This window comes from Muntiacus reevesi, chromosome 10 (assembly GCF_963930625.1).
Source record: "Muntiacus reevesi chromosome 10, mMunRee1.1, whole genome shotgun sequence".
NCBI lineage: Eukaryota > Metazoa > Chordata > Mammalia > Artiodactyla > Cervidae > Muntiacus > Muntiacus reevesi.
Window position 1 is genome coordinate 25,620,036 of NC_089258.1, and position 9,508 is coordinate 25,629,543.

Genomic DNA, 9,508 nt, shown 5'->3' on the forward strand with positions numbered 1-9,508 from the left:
CTTCCATAGGAGAATAAAATATCCTAAACACTGAGCAACAAAATAGCATTTACGGGTTTAGGACTCCTTGGAGATTAGTGGGAAACTACAACTGGAAAGTGGGTACAGTGTTTTGGGAGATTTCTGTTTAGATTTTTTCCCAACAAATACAATTATTTACTTTGAAAGATTTAATGAAGTAATGCCTATAAAATAATATTGCATGAAATGAAACATAAAAGGGCATATAACACACTATGCCAATACTACAATGAATAGAGCATATTGTTCATAAAGTGTTAGAGTAATAGGTGATCTCTCTCTTCTTCTCATTTTACTGTCCTGTATCTTGCAAATTCCTTATAAAGAGCATGAAATAACTTTGAAATGCTATATGCCATTATTGAATTTTTAAAATATAAAAAAGTTAAAATATAAAATAAAATATAAAAATTACAAAAAGACGTCAAGATAACCAAAACACTACATAATTCTCAAGTTTCAACACTGTCTAACATGTTTCCAATCCTGTACTTCTTCCATTCACTTGCTGAAGAAATTTCCATTAAATAGATGTGTTACTGCTTCCTTCACATCCTTGTTTCTGAGACTGTAGATTAAAGGACTCATCATGGGAGTCATTGCTCCATAGAACACAGTTTTAAGTTTGTCAGTAGCATCCATGTTATCTGAATTGAGTGTCTCTTTAGACTTGGGCTTCATGTACATGAAGAGAATAGTTCTGAAGAATACTATAACCACAGTCAGATGAGCAGAGCAGGTAGAGAAGGCTTTGCTTCTCCCCTCAGAAGTGTGGATCTTCAAAATGCTGGAAATGATTAATGAGTAAGAAATGACAATCAAGAGAAGGGGTATCAATGTGAACAATGTCGTAGCCACAAACATGATGAATGCATTGCCTGAGATGTCAGCACAAGCCAGTTTCATGACACCCAAAATTTCACAGGAGAAATGATTGATGACATTATTCCTGCAAAAGGGCAACTGCACCACAAATGCAGTTCATGAGGCAGAGTTGATAACCCTTGCAAACCAGGAGTCAGCTGCCATGGGCACATAGGAAGCCTTGCTCATGATAACAGAATATCTCAGAGGGTTACAGGTAGCCATATACTGGTCAAAGGCCATCGTGCCCAAGAGCACACACTCTGTTGTCCCCATGGCCAAGCCAAGGAACGTCTACACGGCACAGCCAGAGGAGATGATCTTTTCTTCTGAGAGCAGGCTCACCAGCATGGAGAAAATGGAGGTGGTGGAGTAGCAGATGTCCAGAAAGGAGAGGTTCCCCAGGAAAAAGTACATAGGGGTGTGGAGACGGGGATCTAAGATGCTGATAAGGATAAGGGTGCCATTTCCCAGAAGGATGACCTCATGCATTATTAAAATTAGCACAAAAAAGAGTAGCTCATGCCTTGGGTAACCAGAAAGTCCCTTCAGAAAAAATTCCACCAGAATGGTTTTGTTTTCCCACACCATCTTACATCTCTCTTTTACCTGGAGATATTCAAATAATTTTTTTTAGTATAGTTTGTTTACTATGGTAAGTCCAAGTTCATCAATGAACAAATACAGAAATCCTTCTGAACCTAATGAAAAGAGGGAAGAAAGAAAATAGGAAGGGAAGAAGAGAGAAGGTATAAGGGAATAAAAAAGTAAATAATACAGGAGTAATACAAGAAGAGAAATACGAGGGAGAAGCTATTGTACAGATCACTCTTTGTGAACCAGCAACTGTGTATGAGCTTTTCTTCCATGGATTATCTCATTTAAACTTCACAATATATATCACATTAAAGATAAGGATCTTATCTAAGTTAAACTAAGACAGTTTAAGTCTAAAGTCATATAACTGATGTGTAGCAAAACCTGGGCTCAAATTCAAGCCTGCTTCTAGCCCATAATTATCTGAGAGTTAGGCAGCCTAGTTCCCGGGTCAGGAGGATCAATAGTAACACACTGCTTACTGAAACACTGAAAGAAGTGTGTCAATCTGATGACAGAATGGTTAGTAATAAACCCAACTAGTGGTTATTGACTGCCTAATTGCAAGAAAAAAAAAAAAAAAGTTGCAATTCATGTGGAGCCCCGGAATCTAAAGTCTTCTTACAGTGCAAATACCTTTCTTGGTGAGATATAGAATGATTTTTTAAATTTTAAATTATCAGGCAGTAAAATATACAGAAAAATTTTGTCTCTTTCAGCTTATAGTTCTGTGAGTTCTAACACATATACATATTCATGTAACTATCACAGTAATCAAGACATAAAAATCTTCTCTCATCTTAAAACCCCCTTGTTTTAGGGGGTTAATAATCACTCATTTCATCCATTCATAAATCCTGGCAAAGATGTATATGTTTTTGATCCCTATAGTTTAACCTTTTGCAGAATGCCAGATAAAAGGAATCACATGAGTCATTGCTGTCCGATTTCCTTAACTTATTATAAATCCTTTGAGATTCATCGAAGTTGTTATAGGTGAGTAGTACTCCACTGTATTGATATTGATTGATACTGTATTGACACAGCTATGTATGTACCAGTTGAAAGACATTTGGGTTCTTTCCAGTTTGGGGTAATTATGAATAGGCTGTTATAGACCTTCATGTTCAGATTTGTCTGTGAAAACAAGTTGACATTTTTTAGGGTAAAAATCAAGGGATAGCATTCTAGATGATATACGATATGAATATTTAATTTTATAAAGACACTGTCAAACAGCTTTCTAGAGAGGTTGTATCATTTTTCAATTTCAACAAATGAGAGTTCTAGTTGCTTCCCAACCTGATCAACAATTGGTATTGTCACTATACATATTTTTTACCCAGTCTATTAGGAGTGTGGTGATATAATATCACAGTCATTTCCTTAATGACTATTGTTTTGGGGTTTTGCCACCCTTATGTTCTCTTTAGTAAAGCATCATTCATGTGTTATGCTCATTTTTAATTGGGTTATTTGCTATCATTGCAGTTTGAGAATTCTTAATCTAGTCTGAGTGTGAAACGTTATCAGATACATGACTTGAATATACTGTCTGTAAGTCTGTGACTTGTATTGCAAACACATCTAATTGCCATTTTAATTGGCTGCTGCTTAAGTCCAAAGGAAGGGGACACACAGGAAGACTGTGACCAAAAGGACACATCTTCCAACAGGTCTATTCGTAGACAGATCTCACTTGAAGTGATTCCTCAGGGAGAGACCCACTGCCATCACCCAGAGAGCAGAAACAACAGGCCATGCATCCAAATACCTGGTCTCATGAAAGCCTCAGGCCATTCCTTTTAAAGTTTCCTCAGAAATAGCACCTCTCTCCCTCAACACACACAGACACACACATACACATTTCCAGTAATATTGTTCATGGTCACAGAATCCAGTGAAACTGCTCTAATTCACTTACCAAACACACAGGCACGTAACATACAGACCATTTCTCCTTACTCAAATAACTGGTGCATCGAGTCTTTAATTAACACTTTTGGAAAAATGTAAACAGCTACTGATCACTTGTATGTGCTTGCTGTTGTTCAGTTGCTAAGCAGTGCCTGACTCTTTCCGACCCCATGAACTGCAGCACACCAGGCCTGCCTGTCATTTACTATCTCAAAAGTTTGGTCAGATTCATTTCCAATTAGCTGGTGATGTCATCCAATCATCCATCTTGTGACCCCTTTTCTCCTCCTGCCGTCAATATTTCCCACCATCAGAATCTCTTCCATTGAGTTGACTCTTTGCATTAGGTGGTCAAAGTACTGGAGCTTCAGCATCAATATCAGTCCTTTCAATGAATATTCAAGGTTGACTTCCTTTAGGGTTTGATCTCCTTGCAGTCTTAGGAGCTCTCAAGAGTATTCTCCAGCACCACAATTTGAAGGAATCAGTTCTTCAACACTCAGCCTTCTTTATCGTCCAACTCTGACATCTGGACATGACTACTGGAAAAATCACAGCTTTGACTATATGGATTTTTGTTGACCAAGTGATTTTAATATGCTGTCTAGTTTGTCATAGCTTTCCTTTCCAGGAGAAAGCATTTTTTAAATTTCATGGCTGCAGTTTTGGAGCCCAAGAATATAAAATCTATAACAGCTTCCACTTTTTACCCTTCTATTTGCCATGAAGTGATGAAACCAGATGCCATGAGCTTCATTTTTTGAGTGTTGAGTTTCAAGCCAGTTTTTTCACTCTCCTCTTTGACCCTCATAAAGAGGCTCTTTAGTTCTTTTTCATTTTCTGCCATTGGATTGATATCATCTGCATATCTGATGTTGATGAGATTCCTCCTGGCAATTTTAATTCCAGCTTGTGATTCACCCAGCACAGCATTTCACATGATGTACTCTGTATAACATTTAAATAAGCAAGGCTACAACATAGAGCCTTGTTGTTCTCCTTTCCCGATTTTGAACAAGTCCATTGTTCCATGTCTGGTTCTTTTTTTTTTTTTTTTTCCACTTATTTTTATTAGTTGGAGGCTAATTACAATATTGTAATGATTTTTGCCATACATTGACATGAATCAGCCATGGATTTACATGTGTTCCCCATCCCGATCCCCTATCCCACCTCCCTCTCCATCCCATTCCTCTGGGTCTTCCCAGTGCACAGGCCTGAGCGCTTGTCTCATGCATCCAAGCTGGACTGGCGATCTGTTTCACCCTTGATAGTATATTTGTTTCGATGCTATTCTCTCAGAACATCCCACCCTCACCTTCTCCCACAGAGTCCAAAAGTCTGTTCTGTACATCTGTGTCTCTTTTTCTGTTTTGCATATAGGGTTGTTGTTACCATCTTTCTAAATTCCATATATATGCGTTAGTATACTGAATTGGTCTTTATCTTTCTAGCTTACTTCACTCTGTATATTGGGCTCCAGTTTCATCCATCTCATTAGAACTGATTCAAATGAATTCTTTTTAAAGGCTGAGTAATATTCCATTGTGTATGTGTACCACAGCTTTCTTATCCATTTGTCTGCTGATGGGCATCTAGGTTGCTTCCATGTCCTGGCAATTAGAAATAGTGCTGCGTTGAACATTGGGGTGCACGTGTCTCTTTCAGATCTGTTTTCCTCCGTGTGTATGCCCAGGAGTGGGATTGCTGGGTCATGTGGAAGTTCTATTTCCATTTTTTTCAAGGAATTTCCACACTGTTCTCCATAGTGTCTGTCTAGTTTGCATTCCCACCAACAGTGTAAGAGGGTTCCCTTTTCTCCACACCCTCTCCAGCATTTATTGCTTGTAGACTTTTGGATAGGAGCCACCCTGACTGGTGTGTAATGGTACTTCATTGAGGTTTTGATTGGCATTTCTCTGAAAACGAGTGATGTTGAGCATCTTCTCATGTGTTTGTTAGCCATCTGTATGTCTTCTTTGGAGAAATGTCTGTTTAGTCCCTTGACCCATTTTTTGATTGGGTCATTTATTTTTCTGGAATTGAGCTGTAGGAGTTGCTTGTATATTTCTGAGATTAATCCTTTGTCTGTTGCTTCCTTTGCTATTCTTTTCTTCCATTCTGAGAACTGTCTTCTCACCTTGCTTATAGTTTCCTTTGTTGTGCAAAAGCTTTGAAGTTTAATTAGGTCTTATTTGTTTATTTTTGCTTTTATTTCCAATATTCTGGGCGGTGGGTCATAGAGGATCCTGCTGTGATTTATGTCGGAGAGTGTTTTGCCTAAGTTCTTTTCTAGGAGGTTTATAGTTTCTGGTCCAACATTTAGATCTTTAATCGATTTTGAGTTTCTTTTTGTGTATGGTGTTAGAAAGTGTTCTAGTCTCATTCTTTTACAAGTGGTTGGCCAGTTTTCCCAGCACCACTTGTTAAAGAGGCTGTCTTTTTTCCATTGTATATCCTTGCCTCCTTTGTTGAAGATAAGGTGTCCATAGATATGTGGATTTATCTCTGGGCTTCCTATTTTGTTCCACTGATTTATATTTCTGTCTCTGTGCCAGTACCATACTGTCTTGATGACTGTAGCTTTGTAGTATAGTATGAAGTCAGGCAGGTTGATTCCTCCAGTTCCATTCTTCTTTTCTCAGGATTGCTTTGGCTATAAGAGCTTTTTCGTTTTTCCATACAAACTGTGAAATTATTTGTTCTACTTCTGTGAATAATACCGTTGGTAGCTTGATAGAGCTTGCATCAAATCTATAGATTGCTTTGAGTAGAAGACTCATTTTCATTGATTTTTCCAATCCATGAACATGGTGTATTTCTCCTTCCATCTATTTGTGTCATCTTTGATTTCTTTCACCAGTGTTTTATAGTTTTCTATATATAGGTCTTTTGATTCCTTAGGTAGATTGATTCCTACATATTTTATTCTTTTCATCTCAAAGATGAATGGGATTGTTTCCTTAATTGCTCTTTCTGTTTTCTCATTGTTAGTGTATAGGAATGCAAGGGATTTCTGTGTATTAATTTTATATCCTACAACTTTGCTCTATTCTTTGAGTAGCTCGAGTAATTTTCAGGTGGTGTATTCAGGGTTTTCTATGTAGAGGATCATGTCATTTGCAAACAGTGAGAGCTTTACTTCTTTTCCAATCTGGATTCCTTTTATTTCTTTTTCTTCTCTGATTGCTATGGCTAAAACTTCCAAAACTATGTTGAATAGTAGTGGTGACAGTGGGCACCCTTGTCTTGCTCCTGTCGTTAGGGGAAATACTTTCAATTTCTCACCATTGAGGATAATGTTTGCTGTGGGTCTATTGTATATGCCTTTTACTATGTTGCGGTATGTTCCTTCTATGCCTGCATTAACGAAAGTTTTTATCATAAATGCTTGCAGAACTCTGTCACAGGCTGTCTCTACATCTATTGAGATAACCACATGGTTTTTATCTTTCAATTTGTTAATGTGGTGTATCACATTGATTGATTTCCGGATATTTAAGAATCCTTGCATCTCTGGTATAAAGTTACTTGGTCAGGATGCATGATTTTTTTAATATGTTGCTGCATTATGTTTGCTAGAATTTTGTTGAGGATTTTTGCATCTATGTTCATCAGTGATATTGGTCTGTAAAGTTCAGTTCAGATCAGTCGCTCGGTCGTGTCCAACTCAGCAATCCCAAGAACCGCAGCACGCCAGGCTACTCTGTACATCACCAACTGCCGGAGTCTACCCAAACCCATGTCCACTGAGTCAGCGATGCCATCCAACCATCTCATCCTCTGTTGTCCACTTCGCCTCCTGCCCCCAATCTTTCTAAGCATCAGGGTTTTTTCAAATGAGTCAGCTTCTCACATCAGGTGATGAAAGAGTTTGAGATTCAGCTACAACAAAGTCCTTCCAATTAACACCCAGGTCTGATCTCCTTTAGGATGGACTGATTGTATCTCCTAATAGTCCAAGGGATTCTCAAGAGTCTTCTCCAACACTACAATTCAAAAGCATGAATTCTTCCGTGCTTAAGCTTTCTTTATAGTAGAACTCTCACATCCATGCATGACCACTGGAAAAACCATAGCCTTCACTAGACAGACATTTGCTGACAAAGCAATGTCTCTGCTTTTTAATATGCTGTCTAGGTTTGTCAGAACTTTCCTTCCAAGGAAAAGTGTCTTTTAATTTCATGGAATCAGTCACCATCTGCAGTGACTTTGGAGCCCAGAAAAATAAAGTATGTCACTGTTTCCATTGTTTCCCCACATATTTGCCATGAAGTGATGGGACCGGATGCCATAATCTTACTTTCCTGAATGTTGAGCTTTAAGCTAAGTTTTTCACTATCCTCTTTCACTTTCATCAAGGGTCTCTTTAGTTCTTCTTCACTGTATGCCATAGGGTGGTGTCACCTCATATCTGAGGTTATTAATATTTCTCCCGCCAATCTTGATTCTAGCTTGTGCTTCCTCCAGCCCAGCATTTCTCATGATGTCCTCTGCATAGAAGTTAAATAAGCAGGGTGACATAGCTTATTGTCACATAGCAGGGTGACAATAAGCAGGGTGATATAGCCTTGATGTATTCCTTTCCCTATGTGGAACCAGTCTGTTGTTCCATGTCCAGTTCTAACTCTTACTTCCTGACCTGCATACAGGTTTCTCAAGAGGCAGGTCAGGTGGTCTGGTATGCCCAGCTCTTTCAGAATTTGCCACAGTTTATTGTGATACACACAGTCAAAGGATTTGGCGTAGTCAATAAAGCAGAAATAGATGTTCTTCTGGAATTATCTTGCTTTTTCCATGATCCAGCAGATATTGGCAATTTCATCTCTGGTTCCTCTGCCTTTTCTGAAACAAGCCGAACATCTGGAAGTTCACAGTTCACGTATTGGTGAAGCTTGACTTAGAGAATTTTGAGCATTACTTTACTAGCATGTGAGATGGGTGCAACTGTGCGGTAGTTTGAGCATTCTTTGGCATTGCCTTTCTTTGGGATTGGAATGAAAACTGACCTTTTGCAGTCATGTGGCCATTACTGAGTTTTGCAAATTTTCTAGCATATTGAGTGCAGCACTTTCACAGCATCATCTTTTAAGGTGAAATAGCTCAACTGGGATTCCATCACCTCCACAAGCTTTGTTCGTAGTGATGCTTCCTAAGGTCCACTTGACTTCACGTTCTGGATGTCTGGCTCTAGGTGAGTGATCACACCATTGTGATTATCTGGGTTGTGAAGATCTTTTTTGTATAGTTCTTTTGTGTATTCTTTCCAATGTTCTGCTTTTGTTAGGTCCCTACCATTTCTGTCCTTTGCTGAGCCCATCTTTGCATGAAATGTTCCCTTGGTATCTCTGATTTTCTTCAAGAGATCTCTAGTGCTTCCCATGTTATTGTTTTCCTCTATTTCTTTGCATTGATTGCTGAGGAAGGCTTTCTTATCTCTCCTTGCTATTCTTTGAAACTCTGCATTCAGTACCTTATAACTTTCCTTTCTTCTTTGTTTTTCACTTGCCTTCTTTTCACAGCTATCTGTAAGGCCTCTTCAGACAACCACTTTGCCTTTTTGCATTTCTTTTTCTTGGAAATGGTCTTGATCCCTGCCTCCTATACAGTGTCAGGAACCTCCGTCCATAGTTCTTTTTTTTTTTTTTTTTTTTTTTCCATTTTCTACATTTTTCTTTTTTTTCTTTTTTTTTTTTTTTTAATATTATTTTATTAGTTGGAGGCCAATCACTTTACAACATTTCAGTGGGTTTTGTCATACATTGACATGAATCAGCCATATAGTTACATGTATTCCCCATCCCGATCCCCCCTCCCACCTCCCTCCCCACCCGACTCCTCAGGGTCCTCCCAGTGCACCAGGCCCGAGCACCTGACTCATGTATCCCACCTGGGCTGGTGGTCCGTTTCACCATAGATAATATACATGCTGTTCTTTCAAAACATCCCACCCTCACGTTCTCCCCCAGAGTTCAAAAGTCTGTTCTGTATTTCTGTGTCTCTTTTTCTGTTTTGCATATAGGGTCCGTCCATAGTTCTTGAGGCATTCTCTCTATCACATATAATTCCCTGAATCTATTTCTCACTTCTACTGTCTAATCATAAAGGA

At 38.7% G+C, this 9,508-nt stretch overlaps 1 pseudogene; it reads right to left on the bottom strand.

The window, feature by feature from the left end:
* Positions 1–522: 522 nt before the first annotated feature.
* On the bottom strand, positions 523–1,476 carry LOC136176691 (olfactory receptor 13C9-like; annotated as a pseudogene).
* Between the last annotated feature and the right edge of the window lie 8,032 nt (positions 1,477–9,508).